The 19,138-nt window shown below is 36.4% G+C and overlaps 1 long non-coding RNA gene across 1 annotated transcript; it reads left to right on the top strand.

The window, feature by feature from the left end:
• Window positions 1–33: 33 nt before the first annotated feature.
• On the top strand, window positions 34–18,645 carry LOC124083975 (uncharacterized). Its single transcript, XR_006848964.2, has 3 exons — window positions 34–195; window positions 13,213–13,301; window positions 17,695–18,645. It is a non-coding gene; the product is annotated as an uncharacterized LOC124083975 (long non-coding RNA).
• The last annotated feature ends 493 nt before the right edge of the window (window positions 18,646–19,138 follow it).

Genomic DNA, 19,138 nt, shown 5'->3' with positions numbered 1-19,138 from the left:
GCCAACGTCGACACGTCGTCTCAGCTGCCCTCCGCCCCCGCCCGCGTACGCGCGCGGCCGCCCCGCCTCCCGCCCGCGCGGCTCCGGGGAGCGAAGGCCCGAGGTCGCGCTCCGGGAGGGCGCACGCTCCCGCGGACTCGGTGATGGTCTGAGTACCCGCACCAAGCCAAGCCTGGGGTCCCCTGCTCTCTACTTGTGAGTCTTTCCCTGAAATTGCTTCGTTTGGCCTCGTCTTCCAACCACCCACCTTTGGTGACTACATGGAGGAAATAATTCCTGTTATAGGTGAAAAGAAGAGCAATATGAATGAATAACTGGGTAATTGCTACCGTCGTCAGGAACCAGAGCCCTCTGACTGTTGTACACTTTATACAACATTCTCTGTTCTCAAGTCCCACTTTCCCTAACTTGTAGATTCTCAGCTCAGTACTTCTAAAGTTACCTCTGCCACTCAATTCATTGGTCAGGGACCTCTGCCAAAAAAACAAAAGCCCAAAGATTCCTTAGCTTAGTTGAAAAGACAGGAAATGATTTTAAACTTATGTAAAGAACTGTGTGGTGTATGTGTGTAGAGTTCTGAACTAAACAACAAGGATGCAGTGATGTTATGAGTTGATGTGTTGTAATTCTCCCACTCCAATCCCACTTCTCCCTTTGGTAATGTGTCCTGATGCCTAATTGAACTCTCTTATAGAGAAGCAGCCAATAAAGATCCAAATATACTCTTCACTTGCCAGACCACATGTGAAGTCCTACTATTAAGTTCTAGACTGAGCATTTTAAAATCTCAGGGGGTTGGGGCTATGGCTCAGTGGTAGAGCACTTGCCTTGCATGTGTGAGGCACTGAGTTCGATTCTCAGCATCGCATATAAAAATATTTTTAAAATAAAGGTCCTTCAACAACTAAAAAATATTTTTTTAAAAAGATCTCAGTCAAGTTGTAATTATTTGAGAGAAGTGAAAAATCATGAAGATAACTTGAAGGCATGAGGAGTATTGGTGGAATTTCAGAGGATTCCCCTTGAAGAGAGAAAGCTGCTAGGTTATCTCCAAATGCAAAAAGACCCATCAAGTACATTTGTTCTATGTAAAGTTCAAGGAAACAGATTTCAGATTTGGAGAAGATCCTCTTCTAGCACTAGCAAAAGAAGTATATATACCTTAGCATGTGTGAATATCTCCACCACTGGATTTATTTGTCTTCAGGGAGACCAAATGCATGTTTAATAGGGATTTGTTGCAGAAGAGTTGGCAAATATTTTCTCTCATTCTGTAGGTTCTTTCTTTACACTATTGATTGTTTCCTTTGAAGTACATCACCTTTTCAATTTGATGTAATCCCACCTTTCAATTTTTGCTTATATTTCTTGTCCTTTTGGGGTCCTGTCCACAAAATCATTGTCTGCACTATTTGTACAAACTGTTTCACCTATCTTCTAATAATATCACAGTTTCAGTGTTACCTTTAGGTCTTTGATCAATTTTGAGTTGACTTTTATACAATAAGAGAAGCATCAAATTTCAGTGTTCTGCATATGGATATCCAATTTTCCCAGAACTGTTTGTTTGTTTATATTTGTGGTACTGGGGGATTGAACTCAGGGCCTTGTACATGATAGGCAATTGCTCTACCACTGATTTAAATCCCCAGTTCTTTTTATTTTTTTTGTTTTGAGTGGAATTGCAAAATTTTCCAGGCTGGCCTCAGATTTATAGTCCTTCTGCCTCAGCCTCCTAAGCCAGCAAAAATAACTAACAATAGTTAGTACAGAGAAAGTGAAAGCTTTTATGTTGGTAACACAGAGTAAAACCATTTCTGTTATGTTATTCAGGGAAAGCATCCTGAGAACTTGCTACTTGACTATACATCCTATAATAAAACATAGTAAAATCTGGTATTTGGCATTCCTGGCCCTGCCATATATATATTGCTGTTGTTTATTTATAATTACTACATAGGAGAGAGAACTGGCAGACATCCTACTCACTAAAGGAAAACTTTATCAATATCATTTATGCTTAAACACCAGGGGAAGAATTAATAGGAAAATCAGCATTGTAAAAAGAAAGACAATGGAAAACTAACTTTAAAGAAAGCAAATATAATTCATGAAATAAAAAAGAATATTTTGAAGAATTCCAATTTATATATTCTGGTATTTGGAACATGTTATAGCTTTAAGATATAAATAAAGTTGTCTGGAAAAAGAACAACCATAGTATTAAAAAAAAAGCTCTTAGACATTGATGGTACTACTTAAATTTTAAAAATTGAAATACTAAATATTAAAGAAATCTTCTAGATCATAGCATACAAAGAAAGACACAAGTAGAAAATTTGAGAGAAAAGATTAACCAGGACAGCCTATCTAACAGTTACAACTTTGAAGTAGAAGAGAAAAAAATGTAAAAGTAAAATGAAATAAGAAACTTATGTTGTTTTTGTTTCTTTAATATAGAAGAAAATAAGTTTTCAGAATGAGGATATTCACAAGGTACTAGAAAATAGATGAAAAAAATTCTTATTTGGAGACATTATGATGTAATTATCATCCTCATCATCATAATCAATCCCAAAAGTTTTTAAACATAAAGGACATGTTATCAACAAAGAAATGAGGATCAGTTCTATCAGTAACAATGGATACTAGATGACAATGACAGAGTATTTTCAATGTTTTAATGACATATTTTTCAGTAAAATTCTGTACTCATTCAAATTATCAATCAACCATGACAGCAAAAATAATGTTATTTCAAATAGAACATTATCCTCCTGATGATTTTTTAGAATATCATTAATCCATATACTCCAGGAAAACAAGGACAAATTGGGGTTCAGGAAAAAAATGTACCAGCCTTAGAAAAAGGCAAAAGGACAACTGTGCAGCAAGTCTAAAGATCAAGCAGTGTAGACTATGGCAACAACATGGAGATTCAAGAAGTGAAGTATTATGTGGGGGGATTTAATAGAATAGATGGTAAGATAAAGAATTTTTTTAAAGTTGTAGTAAATAAAATAGTGCCAACATAAAAAGGGAAAGAGGGTAAAAGGAAATTTGAAAGAATATTACCCACTATGACTCAGTTACCTTACATGGAAAAAAACATTTGGCATTTGTTTTGGGGGGGATTGGCTAACTTCACTTGGCACTATCTTCTCTAATGCCATCCATGCCATTGATTTTGTCTCTTTTATTGCTGAGTAATATTCCATTGTGTGTATATGCCACATTTTTTTTAATTCATTAATCTACTGAAGGGCATCTAGATTGGTTCCACAGTTTAACTATTTTGAATTGTGCTGCTATAAACATTGATGTGGCTGTGCTCTGGCCAGTGTTTCAATAACTATGTTGAATAGAAGTGCTGAAAGAGGGTATCCCTGTCTTTTTCCAATTTTTAGAGGGAATGCTTTCAATTTTTCTCCATTTACAATGATGGAGGCTTAGCATAGAAAGCTTTTACGATGTTGAGATATATTCCTGTTATCCTAGTGTTTTGAATATAAAGGGGTGTTGTATTTTATTGAATGCTTTTTCTACATCTTTTGAGATAATCATATGGTTCTTATCTTTAAGTCTATTCATGTGATGAATTACATTTATTGATTTCCGTATGTTGAACCAACCTTGCATCCCTGGGATGAATCCCACTTGATCATGTTGTACTATCTTTTTGATATGTTTTTGTATTTGATTTACCAGAATTTTATTGAGAATTTTTGCATCTGTATTCATTAGAGATATTGGTTTGAAGTTATCTTTCTCTAATGTGTCTTGCCTGGTTTAGAATCAGGGTAATATTGGCCTCATAGAATGAGTTTGAAAGTGCTCCCTCTTTTTCTATTTCCTGAAATAAATTGAAGAGTATTGGTATTAGTTCTTCTTTAAAGGTCTTATAGAACTTGGCTGTGTATCCATCTGGTCCTGGGCTTTTTTTGGTTGGTAGGCTTTTGATGGTGTCTTCTATTTCATCATTTGATATTGGTCTGTTTAAATTGTGTAGATCATCCTGATTCAATCTGGGCAAATCATATGACTTAAGAAATTTGTGGATGCCTTCAATATCTTCTATTTTATTGGAGTATAAGTTTTCAAAATATTTTCTAATTATCCTCTGTATTTCTATAGTGTCTGTTGTGATATTACCTTTTTCATCACGTATGCTGGTAATTTGATTTTTCGCTCTCCTTCTCTTTGTTAGCGTAGCTAAGGTTCTGTCAATTTTATTTATTTTTTCAAAGAACCAACTTTTTGTTCTGTCAATTTTTTCAATTTTTTTTTTTGTTTTCAATTTCATTGATTTCAGCACTAATTTTATTATTTCTTGGCTTCTACTGCTTTTGGTATTGGTTTGTTCTTCTTTTTCTAGGGCTTTGAGATGTAATGTGAGGTCATTTATTTGTTGACTTTTTCTTCTTTTAAGGAATGAACTCCATGCAATGAATTTTCCTCTTAGTACTGCTTTCATAGTGTCCCAGAGATTTTGATATTTTGTATCTGTGTTCTCATTCACCTCTAAATTTTTTTAAATTTACTCTTTGATGTCTTCTGCATTGATCATTCAGTAGCACGTTATTAAGTCTCCAGGTGTTGGAGTAATTTTTATTTTTGATTTTGTCATTGATTCCCAATTTCATTACATTATGATCTAATACAATGCATGGTAGTATCTCTACATTTTTGTATTTACTAAGAGTTGCTTTGTGGCATATTACATCGTCTATTTTAGAGAAGGATCCATGTGCTGCTGAGAAGAAAGTGTACTCCTTGGTGCAGGCTGAAATATTCTATATATGTCAGTTTAGTCAAAGTTATTAATTGTATTATTGAGATCTATAGTTTTTTATTCAAGTTTTGTTTGGAACATCTATCCAGTGGTGAGAGAGGTGTGTTAAAGTCACCCAAGATTATTGTGTTGTGATCTATTTGACTCTTGAACTTGAGAAGAATTTGTTTGATGAACACAGCAGCTCCATTGGGGGGGGGGGGGCATATATATTTATGATTGCTAAGTCTTGTTGGTATATGGTTCCCTTAAGCAGTATTTAATGTCCACCTTTATCACTTTTATTAACTTTGTCTTGAAGTCTACTTTATTTGATATGAGTACGGAAACCCCTGCTTGCTTCCGCAGTCCATGTGTGTGGTATGATTTTTCCCAACCTTTCACCTTTAGTCTGTGTATATCTTTTCCTATCAGATGATACTCCTGGAGGCAGCATATTGTTTTGTTTTGTTTTGTTTTTTAATCCAATCTGCTATCCTGTGGCTTTTGATGGTGAGTTTAAGCCATTAACAATCAGAGTTACTATGGTTTGTATTCCCGGCCATATTTGTTTATTTTTGTTATTTAACTTGACTTGATTTTCTTCTTTGATTATTTTTTCCTTTGGGGTACTACTTCCCTCTGCTGATTTTCATTGTTATTTTTTGTTTCCTCTTCATGGGATATTTTTCCAAGGATGTTCTGTAGTGCCAGTTTTCAAGCTATAAATTCTTTTAACCTTTGTATATCATGGAAGGTTTTTATTTCATCTTCAAATCTAAAGCTTAATTTTGCTTGATACAAGATACTTGGTTGGCATTTATTTTCTTTCAGAGCTTGATATATGTTGTTCCAGGATCTTCTAGCTTTCAGGGTCTGTGTTGAAAAATCTGCTGTTACCCTAATTGGTTTTCCGCTATATGTAATCTCACTCCTTTCTCTTGTGGCTTTTAAAATTCTCTCCTTATTCTGTATGTTGGGCATTTTTATTATAATGTGCCTTGGTGTGGATCTGTTGTGATTTTGTACATTCGATGTCCTGTAGGCTTCTTGAGTTGGATTTCCAATTCATTCTTCATGTTCGGAAAGTTTTCTGATATTATTCATTAAATAGATTGTTCATTCCTTTGGTCTGGACCTCTATGCCTTCCTCTATCCCAATAACTTATAATTTTGGTCTTTTTATGTTATCCCATACTTCTTGAAGTTCTGCTTGTGGTTTCTTACCATTATCCCTGTGTGGTCTACATTTTTTTTAAGATTATATATTTTGTCTTCATTGTCTGATGTCCTATCTTCCAAGTGGTCTACTCTGTTGGTGATGCTTTCATTTGAGCCTTTAATTTGGTTTATTGTTTCTTTCATTTTGAGGATTTATGTTTGAGTTTTTTTTTTTTTTTAGAACCTCTATCTCTCTGTTGAGGTGATCTTTTTTTTCCTGTATTTGTTTATGTAGCTCCCTGTCCAAGTGATCTTTCATTGCCTGTATTTGCTCTTTTATATCTTTCTTGAGTTCACAGAACATTTTAACCATGTATATCCTGAACTCCTTCTCTGTAATTTCTTCCGCTGTGGCTGCCAATGTGTCTTGATTTGTTTGGGGCACTTTCTTCCCTTGTCTTTTCATGTTGCTCATGTGTCTTTCTTTCCAGCTCCTCAGTCCGGGGTGTGATTATTTTTACCCTATGGGTTTGTAGTGCTCTTCTAGGGTTCCAAGACCTCTCCTTTGTGTGGAAGGACAATGTTAACAGATCCCAAAAACAACAATATACCTCCTATGAACAATTTGTTGTTATTAAGATGTTTAAAGTTTAGTCTCATTGTACAGAAATGTTGGATTCAATTATTATCTATAATATATTCAGTAGTTTTGTAAAAGTGCTTACAGTGACTGGTGGTGGACAATGAACTCAGGGTGGGGCCTAGGATGACATGCTGAGGAGGTAGGATGTGAGGATATAGAGTTAACATATCTTAGGAAGAGTGAAAGAGAAATCTAATGAAGAGGGTTAGTAGCAAGAGAATAGACAGGATGTAATTTAGGCTAAACAAGTACATTTAAAACAAACACATATGTATTTAGAAAAATACAAGATGTTAAAATAGTAAAATTTGGAGGAGGATAGAAAAATAAAAGAAAAAAGCGGAGGAAAAAAAGTGTATATATAAAACCTCTATATTATATTATTCAGATGACTCAGTCCTCAAAATCCTATTTCATGCAAAGTTCTTGGTTTCAAATATGTTGGGGATGAGAGGACTGGAGGATAGAGGGGTAGAAGAAAAAGAGAAAAAAATACTCGAAGGAAGAAACCAGGATTGTTTGTAGTTTTAGAGATCTGTGTCTTTCCTGCTCCTCTTCTCATCCAATAGGTGGGGTTGTCTGTTGTTAGCTGGTACCTCTGCCCTCAGGATGGTGGAGGTAACCAGGGAGGGAAGGCTTTTCCTGGTGCAGGGTGCCTGGAAGCAGGGAGTGGCATCTGCCAGTCCCTGCAGGGAGACTGTACCTCAGGAGTCTCTTTCTGGGACCGCTTATATGACTTTGGCGCCCAGTACTATCTCCCTATCTTGCCTGGAGATTTCTCAGTTCCTGGTCTCTCTCCCTCTCCCTTAGCAGTTCCCAATTGAGGAAACTCATACTGGGGTTCCCGGTGGGCAGCACCCTGGTAACACTGCGCACATGTCCAACTGAGAGTTGCTTTATGTTGGGCAGTTACTGTGTGAGGTTACTGCTACTGGGGAGATGGGGGAGTTGGAAAACTTGTACCTGGCCAGCTAGAGATCCGATCTGGGAGCTGCCCCCAACAAATATGGTGAGGGAGGTGAGCCAAGATGGAGGCAGTCTGCTTCCAGTGCTGAGGTATCTAATGAAGTGGGGGGAACCAGAATTGTGCTGTGGGTAGGTAGCAGCTGAGGACCTGCATGGGAGCGGAGAGAAGTCTGGGAGTTCTGCAGAGGTGCTGATAGGTGATTCTGCTAAGTCACTCAGGAGCCCTGTGTTGTCTAGAACTTTGGACTTTGGGTGTCTAGAGCCAGGAGTCCAGAGTCCTGCTGGAACACTGAGGCTCGGAGCCCTGCTTGGGGTCACAGCGCTGGTGATTTCTGCAGAAAGCAGCTGTATAGGGGTCCTCTAACACTTTCAGAGATGCGGTATTCCAACTAGGTAAGATCTGGATCATGGAGCAATAGAGTATGCTTCTCCCTCTGGCCCGCCATCTTCCAATCCATTCCGAAATTATGAATTGTTTAGTACAATTTTAAACTATTTCTTAGAAGATAGTATGACATGTTATATTTTCATACAAATAAAATACAGACAAAAGCCAACTTCAAGGGTGCAGTCATAGGTTTTGAAAAGCAACACCACTCACAGTCAATATAAATGTATAAAGCGAAAACTACAAAATACACAGTTTCTAATGGTTAATTTAAATTTGTATCCAGGGGTTAGGGATGTGGCTCAAGCAGTAGCGCGCTCGCCTGGCATGCGTGCAGCCCGGGTTCGATCCTCAGCACCACATACAAACAAAGATATTGTGTCCGCCGAAAACTAAAAAATAAATATTAAAAACTTTCTCTCTCTCTCAAAATAAAATTAAATAAATAAATAAATAAATAAATTTGTATCCAATTGGTGGCCCCAAAGCCAGATGATATGCCGTAAGTGTGAGTATGCATGTGAATATGTGTCTGTGTGTGTAAATGGTACTTGTTGAAGGAAAGAAGATTGGGGATAATTAACTTTAAAATTGATCATTTTTATTAGTCTTTTAATATCAAACTTGGAGCCAGGCACAGTGGTACACACCTGTAATCCTAGCAGCTTGGAAGGCTGAGACAGGAAGACCACAAGTTCAAAGCCAGTCTCAGCAACTTAGTGTGGCCCTGTCTCAAAATAAAAAAATAAATAAATAAAAAGTGTTGGGGATGTGGCTCAGTGGTTAAGTGCCCCAGGTTCAATTCCTAGTTCAAAACAAAAGAAACTTGGATTTCTTATGTACATAAATAATCTACCAAAGTTTGGGTCTGAAACATATTTATTCCATAAAGCATTGTTTAGGAAATAAAGGACCATTTCTTGCCAATGATTGCCATCTCATAACTCCCCCAATGGATGTTAGAAATTTGTTAGGCTGTATAATGAGATCTAAGATAACAGCTTAAACAAGAGAATTTTCTTCTCATATAACAAATTAGTGATGTATAATACTGAAATGATAAACTCACAGTCTCCATTTTGTCACCTAGGGATCCAGGCACCTTCTCTGGTTACCCTGCGATTTCTAGGGTGTTGTTTTCACATTATAGTCAACTTACAACCATGACCTTATTCCAAGTAGAAGTCCAAAAGGAAAAGGAGGAAAACAAACAAACAAACAACATGCTTTGAGAACAAAAGTTGAAAGTATACCTATGACTTACTCTTCAATCCCAGGGCTGTAAAGGCCTAGCATACTGTTTTCCAATCTCAAAGAGAGAACTTGGAGGACTCAATGGAGAGGTTTTGGACATTTTATTATTTATTTACTCCTTGGCGGCATTGAGCCAGGATACAATGGACGGCTGTGCCATGCCTGCATACTGGAGGAATATATGGGATAGGTTACATGCCTGCTGTGCAGGTGGCTTTCTTCAGATATTTTATGAGTATATTCCTTTACAACCCAGCTTTCTGTCTTCAGGTAACAAGGGGTGTGGTCTGCTCCCCCTCTCTCTTTCCCTCAGTACCACATTTATTTTTAGAGAACGTCTTATCTCACTACAAGCTTTCTGAGGCACTGATTAGTGTTTAAACCAATACTTACAGTCTATTTATCAGACTTTAATCATATGATCACACTTAGTTGCAAGGAATGATGGGAAATGTAGTTCTTATTGTAGTCAGCTAATACAATACACTTGGCCCTTTATAGTTGTGGTTTCCACATTTATAGATTAAATCAATAGCAAAACAAAAATATTCCAAAAACTATATGTGCAGACTGGTTATCATTGTCATTATTCTCTAAACACACAGTGTGACAATAATTCGCATTGCATTTACATAGTATTAGGTATAAGTGACCTAGAAATGATTTAAAGAATACAGGAAGATGGGCATAGGTTATATGTAAATACTGTGCCATTTATACAAGGGAATTGAGCATCCACAGATTTTGTTATCAATTTTTTTATTGATTGTGGAACCAATCCTCCACAGATACCAAGGGACGGATGTACTTAATTAAAAAGCAGGTGCTCTATCACTTTAAGAGATACTTGGAGACAATTGTTTCACTTAGAACATTTCTCCTTCTCAGTTAAAGCAAACATACTTAAAGCAAACAGATAATTGTAGTCACTTTTCAATTCCTATGAAAACTGAAACTTAGGGGACAGAAAAGAATGCCAAGAATAACTTTTATCTCTTTTAAACATGAAAAATGAGCCAACAGAAAATGGCAAAATAAAATGCTGGACATTAATTATTTTAAGGACCAATTTTTCCTGAAGTTTAAACTATTCTTAAGCATGTTTAATATGGCCAAGTGAAGTTTTCATTCACACTGCTCACAACTAATTAAACATATATCACATAACCCACAGACTGCTAAACATTGTGAAACATTTCAAAGAAAATATACAATCTCCTTTCTTAAGGAACTTAGAGGAACTTACAGAAAGTGGTAGAAAAATTTAATGCTCACGATACTATTAAGGAACAATTAAGTGCTGAGTTGTGTGATGCTATTTTTTGAATTCAAAAGGAGTCCAAATTAAAGATAGGCCACTGTTAACTGCAGGAAATTAAAAGCCTTTTTAGAAAAAGTAAAAGTTGAATTAGGAACATAAGAATACAGGGAATTAATTTATAAAAATTTCATATGTAAAGTCATGAGTTTATTTGTAGGAATTATTTCTAGATAATAAAGGCATGTTGAATTTTAAATTCCAAGTTGTTACTGGAGGTAATTTAATGGCTAAATCAATGTAGTCTATAAGCAGGTTTCATTTCTCTTTTTGCTTTATGTTGTATCCACAGTACTACCAGAATGCCTGACACATAATAGCTCCTGAGTGTTTGTTAAGTAAGTTTCTTTTACACTGTTTTTTTTTTTTATATTATGTGCCCAAGGACTTGATTTTTTTAAAAAAAACTGAGATATAGCTTTTCAAAATTGACATACACCAAAGTGTAGAAGTCATAAGTGAACAGTGCTGTACACTGTCTCAAATAACCATCACCCAAATCAGGAATTGGAACATTCCCAACACTCCATTATAACCCCCATGGCCCTTCCTTGTCGCCATCCAAATCTGTACCCCCAACTCCGGCCACCCCAAAATAGGCAGTATTCTGACTTTCATAAACATAGATCAGTGTTCCTTATTTTGAACTTCATGCAAAGTAAATCAGAATGCCACTCAACATTTTTTTTTCCTGTTGCCATCCTGACTTAAATTTGTGAGATTAATTGACACTTGAAATTAATATTGCCACCCCCCACCATTTTTTTTAAGTTTTTTTGTTAAGGAAGAAGTCAGTAAAACTGTAAGAAAGGTTGTTTTATTACGTGGTAATACACATTAGAAATGTCACTGATCTTTAAAGACAGGTTGGCCTTTGTTTAAAGATTACTAAATCAGCATAACTTCCATCCTGCACCTTTGTTACTGTAGCCAGGTACTTTCAAAGTGTCAGTCAACTTGTTTCACTCAAACAAACCTGGAAACACTCTGTAGAAGTTGGGCCAACTACAAAGTTAGAAACAGAGTCCCCATTCTTATTTCTGACACCAGCTGTGAGTTTGAAGGTTCCTAACCTGCCTCAGGATTAATAATTTGCCAGAAATACAAAACTCACTGAAGTCTGTCGTACTCACAATGATGGTTCAGTGAAGGGAATGGATACATACATAATTTCAGCCAAAGGAAGGGACACCAGGAAGATTTCAAATGTGGAGTTGCAGTTGTGTTCTAGCCATGGAGTTGACATATCACTGATCTGACATCCATATGTAACAATATGCACAGAGTACTGCCAATCAGCAAAGTTCACCTGAACTTGTTGTCCAAAATTTTGGGGAGAGTTTCATCACATAGGTATGACTGATTGGTCATTGCATACTTCTATTAATTTCAGAACTACTGATACCAAGTGACCCAAAGTGTCGATCTTTGGGATTGGCCATCTCCTGACCTAAGATTTTATGGGTGTGGTTAGTCCTCACTATAAATCATGTTGTTAGACTACCCAATTTGATCCAAGTCTCCCTGAAAGATGTAGGACTAAGAGTGAAGACCAGCACAAACCCAAATTCTTTACCATACATCTTATAAATCTGCACTTCTCTCTCCAGAACATTTGCTCCTTCCAACCTATGCAATTAAATTTTTTATACAAAAATATTTTTCTCAGTGATTTATTTCAACAGTTTTTTTTTTCTTAAGCAAAATGGAGGATTTGTTTGCTCATGTAAGTCTAGAAATAGGGCTAGCTCTAGGTATAGATAGGTTCAGGGCCAATCAACAACATCAGTACTTGGTTCTTCTCCATCCCAGTTTTCTGTTGTATTGGTCTCAGTTTCAAAACCAATGTGGTCAAAGATGAGTTTGCCAGGTCTCACCTCCTCACAGAGCTGAGTCCATACTCGTCCCTTGGGAAGTGTACTCACCTCTGGCCACAAGTTTCCTTGATTCTGATGACATCACAGGCCATCACCACCAAAAAAAAAAAAAGTCTCTAGGGCCAAGTAAATGCAAGACTTTGGTTAATCAGCCCTGAATCACATGCTTTTCCTATATCTGCATGGGAGTAGATGCCTCTGGAGCCACATGGACTGAAAGAGAGGAGTCTCCACACCAAAAAAAAAAAAAAAAGGAAAAAGGGGAATGGCTGCTAAGCACCAAAACATATGAAATATATTTCACTTTTTCCCCCAAGTAATATTACACCAATTTATATTAACGGGTCCTGGAATACTATAAAACTTGATTTTAATTTATTTTTTGAGTATATAGTTTTAAAAAATCAACCCTTTCTCTATTTAACAAACTGATCGCTATGTGGATCAAAGGATTGTTCCTTTAATGTCTGCTTTCTAAAATCACACAATTCCCATCCCCTGTGCTGGGAATGGACCTTAGGGCCTCAAGTATGCTAAACAAGCACCCTCCCACTGAGTTCCTCTCCCAGCCCCCATATTTTGACATTTGGAAAGTAGATTCCTCTTTAATAGACATATACATTTAATCTGGTAGTGCTTCTTTTTTCCCCTTAAAAGCTATCAGAGGAGCATTTAGCTATTGAAGAAGGTGTTTTTTAATTAAGGAAATATCGGCTTGTAAACATCTTTGTACTATCAGGGTAAAACTACTACACTATGGCAGGTAGGAAATAGTACTTGATGAACCAGAATTACTGAAAAAAAAAAAACCTGATGTTCTCATATTTTATACAGGTCACTGTTGGACTGATTCAATAGGTATTGGTTTGGACTCACTGCAGGAGTCGGGTTGGCTATGATTCTTTACTACTTTTTTGAGACTGGTAAGACCTATATTTTTGTTTTATAATCTTCTGTCTGCCCTTGTTTTTCTTTATTGTCATAGATTAATATGGAATATTTTTTTACCTAATTGACCCAAAAGCCTATTGATCATTATTTTACTCTGTCCTAAGCTCGGACTGATCTGTGTATTTAATGGGGAAGATGTAGGCATCTAAATTTCTCCTTTAAGTCCAGATTTGTGATTGTCTTTATTTACCATTCTTGTAAGCCTCTGATCATAACAGCCACAATGGCACAAGTATTACCCTCATTTTCTTCCTTCCACATGACACCTTTTCTCTCTACCCCTCTTCCTTCTGTCACTTCTTATGTTTATGGAAAGAAGTTAGGTGAAATCGCCTTCTGCCCCTAATGTGAGACTTAAGGCAGTAATGGCTCTGGATGGTGGAATTGGAACCCTCTGCTTCTGCCAGTTGTGTGTGTGATAGGAGCAGATTACAGGACTCAATTCTTCAGTTTCCTATTTCCTCATCTGTAAATGATGGTGTGGACTTTTACCTCTGTGGTCTCCTTCAGCCTTAAAATTCCTCTTTTTTTTGTTATCATTTTTTCTTTTTAGTTGTATACGACAGTATAGTCTATTTTTACAAACATGGAGTATATATTTTTCTAATTAGAATCCCAGACTTTTGGATGTACAGGATGTTGAGATTCACTGTGGTGTATTCATATATGTACATAGGAAAGTTATGTCAGATTCATTCCACAGTTTTTCCTATTCCTATCTCCCCTTCCTTTCATTCCCAGGTGTTTAATCCATTGAACTTCTACTCTTACTCTCTCCTCCCTTGTTGTGGGTTAGTTTATACGTATTAGGGAGACCATGCTACCTTTGATTTTGGGGGATTGGCTTATTTCACTTAGATTGTCTTATTTCACTTAGTCTCCAGATCTTTCCATTTACTGGCAAATGTCATAAAGTCATTCTTATTTATGGCTGAGTAATATTCCATTGTGCATATATATCACATTGTCTTTATCCATTCATTAGTGGAAGGGCACCAGCAATGTTTCCCCCACATGCTTGTCAACATTTATTGTTACTTGTATTCTTGATAATTCCCATTCTGACTGGAGTAAGGTGAAATCTCAGTGTAGTTTTAATTTGCATTTCTCTACTTGCTAGAGATGTTGAATATTTTTTTTTTCATTAATTTGTTCACCATTTGTATATCTTCTTTTTAGAAGTGTCTTTTTAGTTTCTTTGCCCATTTGTTGATTGGGTTTTTTTATTGTTGTTGTTTTTGTTTTTTGGTGTTAAGCTTTTTGAGTTCTTTGTATATCATAGAAATTAACCCTTTATCTGAGGTGCAGGTGGCAAAGATTTTTTCCCATTCTATAGGCTCTCTCTTCACACTCTTGATTGTTTCCTTTGCTGTGAAAAAGCTTTCTTGTTTGATACCATCCCATTTATTGATATTTATTTTACTTCTAGAACTTTAGGGTCTTGTTGAGGAAGTTGATTCCTAACCTGACATGTTGGAGTGTTAGGCCTACATTTTCTTCTAGTAGGTACAGAGTTTCTAATCTAATATCTAGGTCTTTGATCCACTTTTAGTTGAATTTTGTGCAGGGTGAGAGATAAGAGTTAAATTTCATTTTGCTACCTATGGATTTCAAGTTCTCCTAGCACTATTTGTTGAGGAGGCTATCTTTTCTCAATGTTTCCCACGTCTTTGTCTAGTAGGAGATAACTGTATTTATGCAGATTTGTCTTGTGTCTTCTAGTCTATGCCATTGATCTTCATGTCTGTTTTGGTGCCAACACCATGCTGTTTTTGTTACTATATCTCTGTGGTATAATTTAAGGTCTGGTATTGTGATGCCTCCTGATTCACTCTTCTTGCTAAGGATTGCTTTGGCTATTCTGGGCCTCTTATTTTTCATGAAATGAATTTCATGACTGCCTTTTCTATTTCTATGATGAATGTCATTGGAAATTTAATAGGAATTGCATTAAATCTGTATAGCGCTTTTGGTAACATGGCCATATTTTATTGAATTATTTATTTATTTAATTTGTTATATATGATGGCAGAATGCAATTCATTTCATATTACACATATAGACCACAAGTTTTCAAGTCACTGGTTGTACACAAAGTATTTTCACACCATTTGTATCTTCATTTACTTTGGATAATAATGTCTACCTCATTCCACCCATCTTTTCTACCCCCATGTATCCTTCATTCCCCTTCCTCCTCTTTGGCCTATCTAAAGTTCCTCCATTCCTCCCATGCTTCCTCCCCATCACCATTATGAGTCTGCATCCTCACCAAAGAAAACATTTGGCCTTTGGTTTTTTGGGATTGGCTTGCTTCACTTATCATTATATTCTCTAACTCCATCCATTTACCTGCAAATGCCATGATTTCATACTCTTTAATGCTGAGTAACATTCCATTGTGTATATATACCAAAGTTTCCTATCCATTCATCTACTGAAGGGCATCTGAGTTGGTTCCACAGTTTAGCTATTGTGAATTGTGCTGCTATAATTGTAACTGTGTCCCTGTAGTATGCTGTTTTTAAATCCTTTGGGTATAAACTGAGAAGTGGAATAGCTGGGTCGAATGGTGTTTTCATTCCAAGTTTTCCATGGAATCTCCATACTGCTTTCCAGATTGGCTACACCAAATTTGCAGTCCCACCAGCAGTGTATGAATGTGCCTTTTCCCCCACATCCTCACCAACACTTATTGTTTGTATTCTTGAGAGCTGCCATTCAGACAGGGGTGAGATGAAATGTTAGAGTAATTTTGATTTGCATTTTTCCAATTGCTAGAGATGTTGAAAATTTTTTCGTATATTTGTTGATTGTATATCCTCTTCTGAGAAGTGTCTGTTCGTTTCCTTGGCCCATTTATTGACTGGGTTATTTGTTTTTTTTTTTGTGTTAAGGTTTTTGAGTGCTTTAATATCCTAGAGATTAGTGCTCTATCTGATGTGTTTGTGGTAAAGATTTGCTCCCATTCTGTAGGTTCCAAGAGTTTGTATTTTTAAAAATGCTAAATGATTAAGAAGCATCTCAACATATTTGATAAGAGAATTAAGGTTGAGTAGTACTAACATTTTCTTTTTCTCGTATCGTCTAATGTGTGTATATATACACACACACACACACATATATATATATATATATATATATATATATATATATGAATTCTACAAAGATATTGCTGAATTGCAGTATTATTTTTAGAGAACTGTTTCAAATAAAAGTTACAATAGTTACAAAGTAAAATTAAGAGTTTCTCCATAGACATTGGTGCCAGAACTCACAGTGAATGAAAAACATAACATTTAAGTGACTTTGAGGGTTGGGGTTTGGGCAAGTGTACAAAATTTCCTTAGAAAGAGTGAAACTCTCTAAAACTTCTAGAAATAACAGTGAACTGCTCAAAAATTGTCCCTAAATATTGAAATTTCTTTGTTTATATGCATCTGTTGAGGAATCATTACTGTAGTACTAATACCATTATAAACATTTGAAATCAAATATTTAAAGGCTAAATTACTGGGTGTTCTGACATGCACTGGCAATCCCAGCTACTCATGAGGATGGGCCAGGAGGATCACTTGAGTCCAGGTAGTTAAGAATCCTGCCTGAGCAATATAGCAAGACCACATTTTAAAACAAAACAAATGTATTAAAGATTAAGGTTTATTGATGTCAAATTCCTGTATAAAATAATTTTCATTTACACTTTTGATAGGTTCATTGTGCTTCCAAGTCTAGATATGAGTTTCAATTGTTTGATCTAGTTAAGATAAAGAGGAGATAGAGAACCTAAGTTGATGAAACAGGCTGGAGACTGCAGTGCCACCTTAGAAGCTCAAGTAGGGCGTTTGATGTCAATCAAATGACAGGTCAGCCAGGCAGCTATTCAGAGTCACGGAGTCATGGCTGAGGAAGAGCAAGGTTCAAGTTAGTCATACTGATCTCATAAACTTAAGTGGCTCAGGCTAGAAGCTATATTTACCTCACACTATTAGTTGATTTGAATGTTCATTCATCCATTCAGTTGCTGTCTATTGAGCACCTCCTGTACCAAGTAACAGACAACATAAACACCATTTGCTCTGGCTTCTAGGGAGGACAGCTAACCCTTGACACACCTACCTACTGTTTTCCAGGCATTGTGCTAAGCTCTTCTTCATGGACTCTATGAGAACTTAGTAGTTACTATCTAGATTTCCCAGATAAAGAAACTGAATCTTGGGAGGTCTGCCGTCAAATTGGAAGAGAATGTCATAGGGCCACTTGGTTCATCCTCTAAAGTGAAACTTTCTTGTCAAAAGCCATTGCCAGTTGTGGTAGACAGTTTCTCAGTACCTAAAAATATACCTTCTCTTCTTTCACTTTCAGTTTCTGTGCTGGGAACAAGAGCCCCATCTTTTGGCCAGATGTGAAATTTCATAAAGAAGAAAGACTCCGGAACAGGACAAACTAATCAAGGATTATCTTATTCTCCTCTGTATAAAATGTTTTTCTCCTCTAGGAATTTTTAAGACCAAGGGAAGGGGCTCAGTTTGGCAGCAACTCTGTAGCTCAGTATTTATTTTATTCTTATGGGGAAGAAAGATAGAAAATTATGGATAGATAATTAATTTTATTATATTAGTACTTAAAATACATGTTCAGGTTTGCATTTTAAAAGTTCCTCCTTAATGGTGTAATGTTTATTTCATCAACATATCATTTTAAAATTTAAAATCTTGGAACAGTTAACAAAGAAAGAGAAAAGTTGTCCTTTGCCCAAAAATAAAGTCTCAGATTTACAAACTCTGAACAGACCTAGTAATATTTAACAACCACTATGGGGAATCTTTACAAATAAAAATTGACATATATGCTCTTTGGGAGAATTTCTCCTTTCAAGCTTTCACAAAGACATGCAAGGAATTATAAATACATACATAAGCAAAATAAGACTAGGCAACAATTTTTATAATGTGTGTAGGCACTAATTATAGTGTTTCCTTTTATGAAAGCAAAAGTAGTAAAACATCTCTTATAGTTTGAGACTATAGAAGTAGAGAGCTACATTCTAGCAATAGAAAACTTGTGGGCTGAGATTGCCTTCCCCAGGTATGAATGGGGGTTATTAATTGCCCTCAACTGGCATCAGTCCCAGGATTCTGTCCTTTTCTATTTAACCATCTTATCATGGAACAGAATTAACTCAGCTCTACAGGGCTTACAAGATCAAAGGACGCCATTTTAAAGAGTAACATTTACTAAAAATTTAGATCTATATATTTAACAAGCAAACCTTTTGATATATCTAAAATTAAACCTTTAATTTTTTCTCTCTCACAGTTCCTTTAAATTATTCTTGGTGGGGATGGGGTGGGATTGATTGGTGGAAATTTTCTCTTCCTGGATGAAAGCTCTGCCATGATCTATGAGTTTGTTGTTGCATTGCTGTTAAAGTCATTTGAGGTCACAAATACTATTGCAACAGGACTATTCACTACTATGTAGTAAAAATTCAGAATTGGATTTAGTGTTACTTCTTCTCCATTCCTCACCCCTTGCCCCACCACACCCCACCTATCTGAAGCTGAAAGCCTTCACTAAATTGAGTACCCCTTCTTCCTACCCTCTTATGTCTGTCATTACACATATCCTTAGTAGGTGGAGGACTGAGAAGAGGTCACAGACAGCTTCTTGCTTGGCTCCAAATCCCAGTGATCTCCTTGTCTATATCTAAAGGAAGGGGGCCTTTAATTAATCCTGGTAAGTTATTAATGCAGACTCTTTCTTTTGAAGACTCTTTGCAGGTTCCCAAAAAGATCGGCCCAGCTCC

This window comes from Marmota monax, unplaced genomic scaffold, assembly GCF_021218885.2.
Source record: "Marmota monax isolate L192 unplaced genomic scaffold, Marmota_monax_Labrador192_F-V1.1 WCK01_AAM20220418_F8-fsc00013, whole genome shotgun sequence".
NCBI classification, from domain to species: Eukaryota; Metazoa; Chordata; class Mammalia; order Rodentia; family Sciuridae; genus Marmota; species Marmota monax.
This window is presented reverse-complemented; position numbering and strand designations above follow the sequence as displayed.